General features: G+C 35.4%; 1 protein-coding gene across 7 annotated transcripts in view; it reads right to left on the bottom strand.

Moving 5' to 3' along the window:
* LOC107662015 (complexin-2) overlaps positions 1-12,451 on the bottom strand; it is a 36,087-nt gene that overhangs the window by 21,488 nt on the left and 2,148 nt on the right. For 3 of the 7 annotated variants that reach the window (XR_001631163.1, XM_016451859.1, XM_016451860.1), the window contains exon 1: positions 11,251-11,326. The exons of 2 other annotated variants lie outside the window; for them this stretch is intronic. The gene's annotated coding sequence lies outside the window, so the exon portion shown is untranslated. 2 more of the 7 variants (XM_016451864.1, XM_016451866.1) reach the window with 2 other exon arrangements.

The following is a 12,451-nucleotide window of genomic DNA, read 5'->3' as shown; positions in this document are numbered from 1 at the left end:
GCATGTCTTAAATACTCATGGCACCGTATCGCCATATGCATTGGCAGTAGCAAGTTCCTGTACTTGCTTGCAGCAACAGCAGCAATAATCTACAATTACAGCAATAACCAACAGCAGCAGAAGTTCAGCAGCAGCGTAGCAGATCTATTCCGCCAAGACCAAATACATTAACATTGTCATATCCATCACCATGCTAAAATCTTCCAAGAGTTATATATAAAAAAAACAATTATATATATATATAAAAAAATTGGCCTAATAGCAGGACATGTTGTCACACCATATGGGTAAGTTTTCATAGTGGAATTATTGATTAAACAACTTATTAAAGGCTTTTCAGCAAAGTTTAAACAGTAAAACACAAAGCAATTCAAAAACAGCTGAAATGTTAAAGGAAACATGCAAAAAAATAAAATAAAATTGTTTTGTCTGACTAATTCTGTAATTGAAATATAAAATATAAACATAAATACGTAAATGATAGCTTTATACCATTTAAAATACATTTATCAACTGTATAAATGCTGTTAAAGCATGTCAATTGGTTAATTGTAAATTAGCTTACCACATACAGTAAAAAATAGTAACTTTTCATTACAAGTAATTTTATTGTAAAATACTGTCAAATTGATGTTTGTATATAGTGCCACCTGTATTATTATGGTGGTTATTTGAGGAGAAATTGTTCAAATAGCAGTGTTACTTTAGCATAATTAATACTTTTATAGTTTTTAAAATTTATATTTTCATTGTAATTTTACTTAAAGTTTTGGTAATTTTGTTATGTGTTTTTGTCATTTTTATTAGCTATTTTTAAAATATGTTATAGTTTTTATTCATCTTTATTTCAGTTTGAGTTATTTTACTGTTTTTATGGTTTTGTTTTAGTTTTAATGAACTATAATGACCCTGTCAAATAGATATATTAACATTAATGATAATATCACTTAATGAAATCTAGCTAGTTTTGTTTTCTCTTTTTACAGTGAATTTAATGGTATTTTTGTACAGCGAATGGTTTACTTTTTATACTTGATGTACTTTATACTTTATACTTGATGATGTCACAGAGCTAAGTCTACTATAAGCCACTATGGGATCATAAATATCAAATCATTTCTATTCAGACAGAATTTTTTTCTCTACAGACTTTGCAAGCATGCCACCAAAACATGAAAGTAAATCATCAAGTTATTTGTTAAAAATACTAATTGTGTATGTAACGTGATATATAAAGGAAGTTAATGTTTACTAAATGAAGAAGCTTTTAGAAGCAAAATAAACCATGAGAAAGAGGGTCTTATCATTGTGAATAGAAACCAGACTAAAACACGTATAAACTGTTCATAAACTTTTATCTCTGCTCTTGACGCAGGTCACACAGCTGAGCATAATATTCCTGTGCATCTCATAATAGTGGCTTTATAGAATGGTGTGTGGAGTTGTTACCAGAGCAAAGCGTTCTCGTATGAAACATCATCCAAGAGTAGTGCAGAAGAAGGAAAGTACAGAACTGGCTGTAGGGAATCCATCACATGAGCTCTTCATTACTGTGTGACTCTTCCGGCTCAGCCAAAAAGAAAGCTTTGCTTTTGACATTTAAGAGATTTCGAGCTAAGTGAAGCAAAATGACAGGCATCTTGCTCTTGGGGAGTATACTTCTGAGGTTAAGTATTTCTCTTATATATTATTCTTCTGATTCATTTTAGTCCTGCTTAGGCAATTTGTCTGCAATGCTTCAGATGACTGATGATGCAAGTGCAGAAAGCACTGCACACAAGGTGGCAAAAGTTGCAGAGGTCAAGTATTATGCGAGTCGAGTGTAAGAAGAATTTTAACAAAGAATGTTTTTGTCTTATGTACCCCGAGAGTTATATATAAAAAAAACAATTATATATATATATAAAAAAATTGACCTAATAGCAGGACATGTTGTCACACCATATGGGTAAGTTTTCATAGTGGAATTATTGATTAAACAACTTATTAAAGGCTTTTCAGCAAAGTTTAAACAGTAAAACACAAAGCAATTCAAAAACAGCTGAAATGTTAAAGGAAACATGCAAAAAAATAAAATAAAATTGTTTTGTCTGACTAATTCTGTAATTGAAATATAAAATATAAACATAAATACGTAAATGATAGCTTTATACCATTTAAAATACATTTATCAACTGTATAAATGCTGTTAAAGCATGTCAATTGGTTAATTGTAAATTAGCTTACCACATACAGTAAAAAATAGTAACTTTTCATTACAAGTAATTTTATTGTAAAATACTGTCAAATTTATGTTTGTATATAGTGCCACCTGTATTATTATGGTGGTTATTTGAGGAGAAATTGTTCAAATAGCAGTGTTACTTTAGCATAATTAATACTTTTATAGTTTTTAAAATTTATATTTTCATTGTAATTTTACTTAAAGTTTTGGTAATTTTGTTATGTGTTTTTGTCATTTTTATTAGCTATTTTTAAAATATGTTATAGTTTTTATTCATCTTTATTTCAGTTTGAGTTATTTTACTGTTTTTATGGTTTTGTTTTAGTTTTAATGAACTATAATGACCCTGTCAAATAGATATATTAACATTAATGATAATATCACTTAATGAAATCTAGCTAGTTTTGTTTTCTCTTTTTACAGTGAATTTAATGGTATTTTTGTACAGCGAATGGTTTACTTTTTATACTTGATGTACTTTATACTTTATACTTGATGATGTCACAGAGCTAAGTCTACTATAAGCCACTATGGGATCATAAATATCAAATCATTTCTATTCAGACAGAATTTTTTTCTCTACAGACTTTGCAAGCATGCCACCAAAACATGAAAGTAAATCATCAAGTTATTTGTTAAAAATACTAATTGTGTATGTAACGTGATATATAAAGGAAGTTAATGTTTACTAAATGAAGAAGCTTTTAGAAGCAAAATAAACCATGAGAAAGAGGGTCTTATCATTGTGAATAGAAACCAGACTAAAACACGTATAAACTGTTCATAAACTTTTATCTCTGCTCTTGACGCAGGTCACACAGCTGAGCATAATATTCCTGTGCATCTCATAATAGTGGCTTTATAGAATGGTGTGTGGAGTTGTTACCAGAGCAAAGCGTTCTCGTATGAAACATCATCCAAGAGTAGTGCAGAAGAAGGAAAGTACAGAACTGGCTGTAGGGAATCCATCACATGAGCTCTTCATTACTGTGTGACTCTTCCGGCTCAGCCAAAAAGAAAGCTTTGCTTTTGACATTTAAGAGATTTCGAGCTAAGTGAAGCAAAATGACAGGCATCTTGCTCTTGGGGAGTATACTTCTGAGGTTAAGTATTTCTCTTATATATTATTCTTCTGATTCATTTTAGTCCTGCTTAGGCAATTTGTCTGCAATGCTTCAGATGACTGATGATGCAAGTGCAGAAAGCACTGCACACAAGGTGGCAAAAGTTGCAGAGGTCAAGTATTATGCGAGTCGAGTGTAAGAAGAATTTTAACAAAGAATGTTTTTGTCTTATGTACCCCGACAGCCCCAACAATAAATCTCAATAGCTCTTAAAAACACTAAACCAGAAATCTACTGTACTTCTATCTGCAGTCTTTAAATATGTGTCAGTACTTCTACAGCTTATTTTAACCTTAGTTAATGTTACAAATGGAATCTTGCAAATTGTAAAGTGTTATCATTTCATATGAATCCAAAAAGTCATGCTTAAAACTGGCCGTTTAAACATCTACACAAAGGCCATATACATAACATACACGCATATGTACGTTGTATGTATACTCTCACACTTTATTTGCTTTTATTTTGGAACACTTGATGATCATCCAATCAAAATAACAAAAAGCACAAAAAGACAAAGAGCGTAGCACCATCTATAACTCGCAGGTGTCGTGTTCAGTTCAAGCGGCTGTCCAGAACAGTTTAGTTAATCACCAAACAGGCAAAGGTTCACTACAGGAATGAACAAAGTGGCGCTGATGAGTTTGAAGTGCGGAGCAAAACGGAAAGAGAAAGCACGATCTGTACTGTAGCTCTCTATATGAAGCATACAGACTTTATTAGAGCCACAGAAATCTTCCAGCCTAGGGTGAAGTCATACATACGAACAGGTGATCTGGGACAAATATAATGTAATTTAATGGAAAACTATGTGAGTGGCACTCTGTGGAGCGGCAGGATTTCTGTCGGCTGCATGAACAATGTTTCTCACATGACTAGCTTTAACAATGCAACTTCGATGGATAACAAATGCATAAAAGTGGCCAATTGGATATAAACGAATGCAAATAGATAGTAACAATCATGACCACACATTTGGGTCGGACTTGAGAGTGTTTTGGTCACACTATTTTAGCTGCTTGACGGCAAATATACTTCTGTTCTTTCACTACTAATGCAGCATCTAGTCAACAAATTAATTACTTTATAATGATATGAAAACATGTACTGTAGTATACTGTATACACACCATTTCGTTGTCCGTTTTAAATCCGCGTCTGAAGTAATGACAGCAGACCTTCTCAGCCGCTCCAGCAACGGACACAACCCGTAAAAAATACGGGTAGGCCTATGGATTTTTGCAGATAGACGATAGTTCCAGCAATTAACTATCGGTGCCGATTAATCGGCAAAACCAACGTTCAATCGGTCAACCACTAAAATATACACTGTAAAATGTTGTCATTGAATGCTTATTTCATTTTATACCATGGTCTGTCTGAATACTCGATTCTGATTGACTGGCAGGTATGCATTAAACCGCTTAAAACCGGGCAGAATGCTAGAGCTAACAAGTCGTAACTGAAAATAACTGTCATTTTTGCCCTTCCGCTCAAATATTGCGCTGCAAACATCATTAACAGCTTTAACTTGTCAATGCTTGCAAATGACCAATGCACGGCGTCGAGTGGTTCTTGGCCTCCACGTTGTGCATTAAAATTATTTAATGCACAGCTAGCAGTGCATTATTCCTTACTTGAGCAGTGTTATTTTAGCTTTTATTCTTTTTATTTTGAATTCGTTTCTCATTTTAGCTAAAGTTTTATTAATTTTGTTTTGTTGTAATTTGTCATTTTTATGATTATTTTTTAAAAATATGTCCATATAGTTTTATTTCAGTTTTAATTTCAGTTATTTTAGTACATCAAGTTAAACTAAATGAAAATAAGAAATACTGCCTTGACAACTAGCTAAAATAAAATGTTTAAGTTATTTATTTTCTTTTATTATATAAGTTTAGTTTATTGTATTTAAAGTGGCAAAAGTTTTTTTAACGGCTTTAGCTTTTAGTTATAATAATTAGTTAGTAATAATAGTAATATAAGTTATATTTTTAGTTATATTAATACAAATAGAAAATTTAAGTAAATATTATTGAGTGCCTTTTACAGTCAAACTGTAATTTTGTAGTTAATTATGAAAATGTATGATAATATTATTTAATTGTGTATATAATGTTAGCAGTAAATTTAGCCTTAGCAAGACAAAAGAGTCATCTTAATACAAAAAAAGTGTTAAAAATGTCATTTCCATCACAGAGTGCGATTAAACGCACATAATTTGAGATGTGGTGCAAATGACACCATGCTGGGAATTATTATGTTCATATAAAACTGACATAAATCTCTTGAACAGTCTGTATATTTTAAAGTTGTAATTTCTGTTTGTTAGTTTAACAAAGCAAATCAGCACTTTTTTTTAAAGTAAGTAAGTACAGCCTACCACTGGTTGGGAATTACTTGCACAGAAGAAAAATCTGATATTTTACACCAATGTATTACGAGTCAGCACTGACCCACTTAAGCCAGTATATGAATATGAATATTACACCCTCAGCTGCGTGAGAGCAGTTGAGGACTCTTGATTTCAGGAAGGGGGTCTGCAGCTACTTCCACTGACCTCCTGCTATGTAATTGTCAAAGCCTATCATTGCGTGCTGGGTCGGGCTCACACAAGAGGTCACGGGAACCCCCCTCTCCAATGGGGGCCAATTAACTCTTGTCACATTAAAGTTAGCATGTCATCTACACATTACTATATTGTTGCTGACTGCACCGCTTAACACCTGATTCATTTCTATTGTGCTGCTGCTGTATTCAAACAGGGGCTGTGCATTACAAACAGATGGCCCTGACTGTGAAAAATGAACAGTTGCGCTGAATGCACGCAATATTTTCATGCGCAATCTTGTGAAAATGCCAGAATAAATCTGTGTACATATTGTGAAACATTGGACCACCTGTGCAAAGAGATTAGAATTTATGCGTAATACAATATGTCTGGTATTGCTTCACATGTCAGACAGATGGTATTTTCCTGTCTAAGTGGGATGTTCTTGGCCTGAATAAGTGTCATTGGGGACTGAGAAAAGTTTGTAAAAGTCTTCCACACTTCCCAAACTCATTAAATTATTATATTATCCTATACAGCCACAAGCTCTCATACTTCTTGATCACACATACACATTGGTTTTGCACTAAAAATGCATATGAGCTGACCCGTATAGGTTGTCAATTTCAGCTAACTCAGGCCTCTTCCTTGAGTCTGAAGTGTTTTCAGTGTTTGTATGCGTCTGCCAAATGGCTAACCACGCAGAGGCAGTAAAAATCTGGAGAAGAGAGATAAGCTTTCAGCTGAAATACTTGCTGCAAGCATTTCATCCAAAGAGCATTATCTTCAGACCATTTAGCCAGATTAAAGGTATTTTCAATTATAATCAACCCCTCTAACATCTCTCCACAGCTTGACTCATAACATATATATCTGGTTCACAAAATCGTCCAGGTGCAGTCAAAGTCTATTTCTGTCGAGTTGTGACAATTAAGGGATTGATATTAAAGTGGTGAATCAAATGAAGTAAAAACGATCTTTCAAATTTCATAAAACAGTTTATCATCATGGATGAAAAACTGCAATCACAAAAAACTACGGTAAAATGTCACTCCACACTTATTGGCCATTTTACTCAGCAGCTGTTATTTTAGAGCATTTCAGTGCGGCGACAACAGAAGCATAGCCTGCAAGAAGGAATATGATCATAAAACCTCACAATGCAATTTGATGGAGGTTTGGACACAGCTATAAATAATTCAGCACTTGATTTCTCCCCTGCAGCTAGACCTCTCAGCACCAAACACAAAGCGGAGGCTTCAAAACCGCCACTCCACACCTGTCACGAACAACACCTCACTGAGATGCTCCTTCCACTCGTGCTGGAGGACAGATGTGTCCATATGACTGACTTAAACTGTCATGAATCATTACTGTTTTGGTTATAAAATACTTTCCAAATTTATTTTAAATAGCTAATGGTAGGCAGATCAATTCCATGACTCTATTCAATGATGCTTTAGCAGCACAAAATGACACTTTAACTAAAAAAAAAAGTTTCATTTTAATAAACTGATGATTTTAATTCAATAGTCTATAGCCAATTTAAACCAAAAAAAACAAAAAACAGTTAAAGGAATAGTCACCTCCAAAATGAAAATTTGCTCAGGCCATCCAAAATGTAAGATTTAAAATGTAAAATTAGTTGAATTGTTCCTTCATGGGAACAGATCTGGATGAATTTAGCATTACATCACAAGCTCACCAATGGATGCTCTGCAGTGAATGGGTGCCGTCAGAATGAGAGTCCAAACAGCTGATACAAGCAATACAATAATCCACAAGTAATCCACACCACTCCAGTCCATTAGTGTTTGTAAGAAACAAATTTTAATTGTAACTTTAATCCATCACTTCTGGCCAAAATACGAGTCCATAATCCATAATAACGCTTCCTCCAGTGAAAAAGTCCATCCCCTGTTGTTCTCTCACATCAAAATCCACCCACATATTTATTTAGAAATGTTTTATACGGTTTCACTTGCAAACGGTGCTTGATTTGCGCATATTTCTCTCCTGATTTAGTCAAGATGACCTTTTCACTGGAGAAATAAATATTAAGGGTATATAGAGGACTCTGGGTATATTAGCCAAAAACAAAGGTTTGAAGGTAACAAAAAAAAAGTCATAATAATGGATTTGTTTTTTAAAATCATGCAGATTTTCACTTCACAACATGTTAACCGATGGGTGAACTATTCCTTTACATATTGTCCAGAATAATCACACACACACACACACACACACACACACGTAGACACATACAATAAAAGCAATCAACAAAAATGGTGCATACACCGTACTTTTCTTTTAAAGTTGCATCAGATTCATGACAGTATGGCTGCTATATCATCCAGTAAACATCAAGCAGCATAGCATTTTTACATGTTTTGAGAAGCAGAAAAAATGTGATCTTATCTGCTCCAGCCCTATACATCCATTTCATGCATCCTTTCTCTCTTTCGCTCCTTTTATCTCTTCTTTTACTCCCAGTCTCTCAGAGACAGCACATGAATAATGGTCAAGGGTTAGGACTAATTCTTGCCTGGGGTCAAAAGTAAGAAACAGTAATGTGCATTTACTCTGTCCAATCAGGGGGAATTCTTTTGAAAGCGAGAGTTGCTGCCTCACGTGTATAAGAACAACGGCGCTGCATGCAAAAGCCATTTGAACATCTCAAAACAGAATTACTGTAACACTTAAGTATCAGGTATTCAGAACTTAATCTCATGAGAACTGATTATAAACTATATTTCATATTAATAAAATGTCCTACATTCAAATATTACATTACTTAAGTTTGGGGTCTCAGCAACTCAACATAAGAACATGAATAAATGAACAAATATGTACATGATAAAATAAACTCCTGCCAGCATTAACTAGAAAATGATGTGGGATTTACATAACAATTTTCACTCAGAAATGGCTAGTAACTTTCACAAATAATTACAAAGATACAGCAAATAACATTGAATTAAACATGGCATTTAGAAGCAGAGAGACTGAATTAATTTCTTGTCAAAATAATGTACTTCAGTAATCTTTGTTTCTTTTACAACTTTGAAAAAGTGTATTTTACCGCACAAATTAACCTCCAAAAATCACTGCTATATTAGTCAACATTCACATAAATGAAAAATACATGCCTAGTTTATGTTAATATCTGTCTTCTTGTTCAAGAAGCACATTAAAGAATTGGAAGACAAAAATAAGAGGTTAATTTCAAAATTGCTATTATTATGTTTACATTTGCATAATTGGAGTCCATCTCAACAGAATATGATTCTAGAATCATTTGGTGTCGGTTACTAAACGGTGCTTGATTTGCGCATATTTCTCTCCTGATTTAGTCAAGATGACCTTTTCACTGGAGAAATAAATATTAAGGGTATATAGAGGACTCTGGGTATATTAGCCAAAAACAAAGGTTTGAAGGTAACAAAAAAAAGTCATAATAATGGATTTGTTTTTTAAAATCATGCAGATTTTCACTTCACAAGATGTTAACCGATGGGTGAACTATTCCTTTACATATTGTCCAGAATAATCACACACACACACACAAATGAATATGCACGTAGACACATACAATAAAAGCAATCAACAAAAATGGTGCATACACCGTACTTTTCTTTTAAAGTTGCATCAGATTCATGACAGTATGGCTGCTATATCATCCAGTAAACATCAAGCAGCATAGCATTTTTACATGTTTTGAGAAGCAGAAAAAATGTGATCTTATCTGCTCCAGCCCTATACATCCATTTCATGCATCCTTTCTCTCTTTCGCTCCTTTTATCTCTTCTTTTACTCCCAGTCTCTCAGAGACAGCACATGAATAATGGTCAAGGGTTAGGACTAATTCTTGCCTGGGGTCAAAAGTAAGAAACAGTAATGTGCATTTACTCTGTCCAATCAGGGGGAATTCTTTTGAAAGCGAGAGTTGCTGCCTCACGTGTATAAGAACAACGGCGCTGCATGCAAAAGCCATTTGAACATCTCAAAACAGAATTACTGTAACACTTAAGTATCAGGTATTCAGAACTTAATCTCATGAGAACTGATTATAAACTATATTTCATATTAATAAAATGTCCTACATTCAAATATTACATTACTTAAGTTTGGGGTCTCAGCAACTCAACATAAGAACATGAATAAATGAACAAATATGTACATGATAAAATAAACTCCTGCCAGCATTAACTAGAAAATGATGTGGGATTTACATAACAATTTTCACTCAGAAATGGCTAGTAACTTTCACAAATAATTACAAAGATACAGCAAATAACATTGAATTAAACATGGTATTTAGAAGCAGAGAGACTGAATTAATTTCTTGTCAAAATAATGTACTTCAGTAATCTTTGTTTCTTTTACAACTTTGAAAAAGTTTATTTTACCGCACAAATTAACCTCCAAAAATCACTGCTATATTAGTCAACATTCACATAAATGAAAAATACATGCCTAGTTTATGTTAATATCTGTCTTCTTGTTCAAGAAGCACATTAAAGAATTGGAAGACAAAAATAAGAGGTTAATTTCAAAATTGCTATTATTATGTTTACATTTGCATAATTGGAGTCCATCTCAACAGAATATGATTCTAGAATCATTTGGTGTCGGTTACTAATATATAAATATACTGTCTGTTTGCTCATGGTACTTATAAGCCATCATCAAAATATTAGATATTTCCAACATTTTCATTCTGTTTCATTTAGAACAGGACATATGTTTTAAGAATTAATATTCAAAGAATTACATAATAAGCCAATATAATGGACAGTAAGAGCATATATAGGGAACGAGCTGTCTTATATACCAGGCACTGCTGGAGCTCAAGGCAATTGTAGGATCAGATACTGGTTTCTCACACATCCAATGCATCGTAGAAGATCTCTGAAACTCAACCCCACTGTCGGAAAAGATCAACAGTAGGATCATGCATCCCATTCGGCTGTTTTCGGCCTTGCCTTCCACCGGTATACCATGCAATCATGCAGTCCATCAGCTGACAGATTCATCAATTGCTGCACCTGCGCATACTGTGGTCTCTCATCATGCACGTCGAGCGCGCGCTTCTGTCTCTACCGCTAACCTGCAAAACGCACAAGGCATCTGAGAGCACCTGGCAGACAGCTCACATTTCACTCGCCCTTTTCTTACAAACATGGAGCTGAAACTGACAGATCACGCCTTACCCTGCGTGCCCAACCCTCTCCATCGCTGAGTTCGCAGCGTACAGCACCAGCAACATGCAGCATTCAACGGCAACAGCGCGCCGAGTCTGATCAAATGGATGGAGAAAAGAGAGCATGCGAGGAGCGAACATTTACAAACCTCCGTGATGTGAGAGAGCCAGGTGGCGGCTCTGTGGTCCTGACTGCTTTGAATTCCGCGTCTGATGGGTGCTGCTCCGTATCGAATCGCCCCCTCCCTCTCTCCCTCCCTCTCTTGTCAAATTCTCCCTCGCCCGCCCCTTTTCCACCCTCTGCCATCAAGAACCGTTCCTACAGCGTTACGAGGAGGTTTGAAACCCCAAAGGAGGTTTGCGCGGACTATTGTGTTTAAACAAAAGCATATATACGCTTTTCAAATGTTTCCGTAAACACCAAAGTTCGATTTAGAAGTTAGTCAGCGCGCGTCGCGGAGGACGTAGTCATAACAACAGAACGCCGCTGTACTGTCATTGTTTTAAAGGGGTCATATGATGCGATTTCAATTTTTCCTTTCTCTTTGGAGTGTTACAAGCTCTTGCTTCATAGAGAAGATCTGTAAAGTTGCAAAGACTAAAGTCTCAAATCCAAAGAGATATTCTTTATAAAAGTTAAGAGTCAACCAGGCCTACCGAAAACTGCTGGTTCTAACACGCCCCCACATGTCTACGTCACGATGTGGGAAGATTTGCATAACGCCGCCCAAATGTTCATGCAAAGAAAGAAGGCGTAACTTTTATTCTCGCTGTAGTATTGTTGTTGCCGCCGCCGCCATGTCGTGAAGGCGCCGTGTGTTTCGTTGTGAAAGCGAGTCCAGCCCGGGGTCGTCACATGTGGTTGCGGCAAGCCCGCCGGACGCTCCTTCGTCGGATCCGCCGGCCACACCGTTCTCAAGCCCACCGGCCTCTGCTCACTCAAGCCCGCCGTGTGTGTCGCTGTTTCGTTGTGAAACCGAAACTACTTTGTTTGGCCTTCCAAAAGAGGACACGACTAGAAATCAGTGGTTAAGTTGTATTTACAACACTGTTCCAGAACAGTTCAACCCAAATATTCAGATGTGTCCAGCACATTTTATGGAGGACTGTTTCCTGATCCTGGTAGAGTAGACTACAGTGCCGGCTGTTCTGACTCACAGACTGCAAATACGTTTTTTATATTTAAAGAATTTGCCACTGACGATTCAAACGCGAGTTTTGATCAGTGTAGAGTAGCGCTTGTTGTTTGTCATTTCTCCGATCACAAATGCAGACATGGTTTTATGTTTACGCGGCGCGATGCAACACGTAAAAAGACAGTATAAGTCATTATAATAAGTAATTATGTCC

This window comes from Sinocyclocheilus anshuiensis, unplaced genomic scaffold (assembly GCF_001515605.1).
Source record: "Sinocyclocheilus anshuiensis isolate Anshui unplaced genomic scaffold, SAMN03320099.WGS_v1.1 scaffold535, whole genome shotgun sequence".
Taxonomy (NCBI): domain Eukaryota; kingdom Metazoa; phylum Chordata; class Actinopteri; order Cypriniformes; family Cyprinidae; genus Sinocyclocheilus; species Sinocyclocheilus anshuiensis.
The sequence above is the reverse complement of the archived record's forward strand: the minus strand, read 5'-3'. Positions and strand labels throughout refer to the sequence as shown.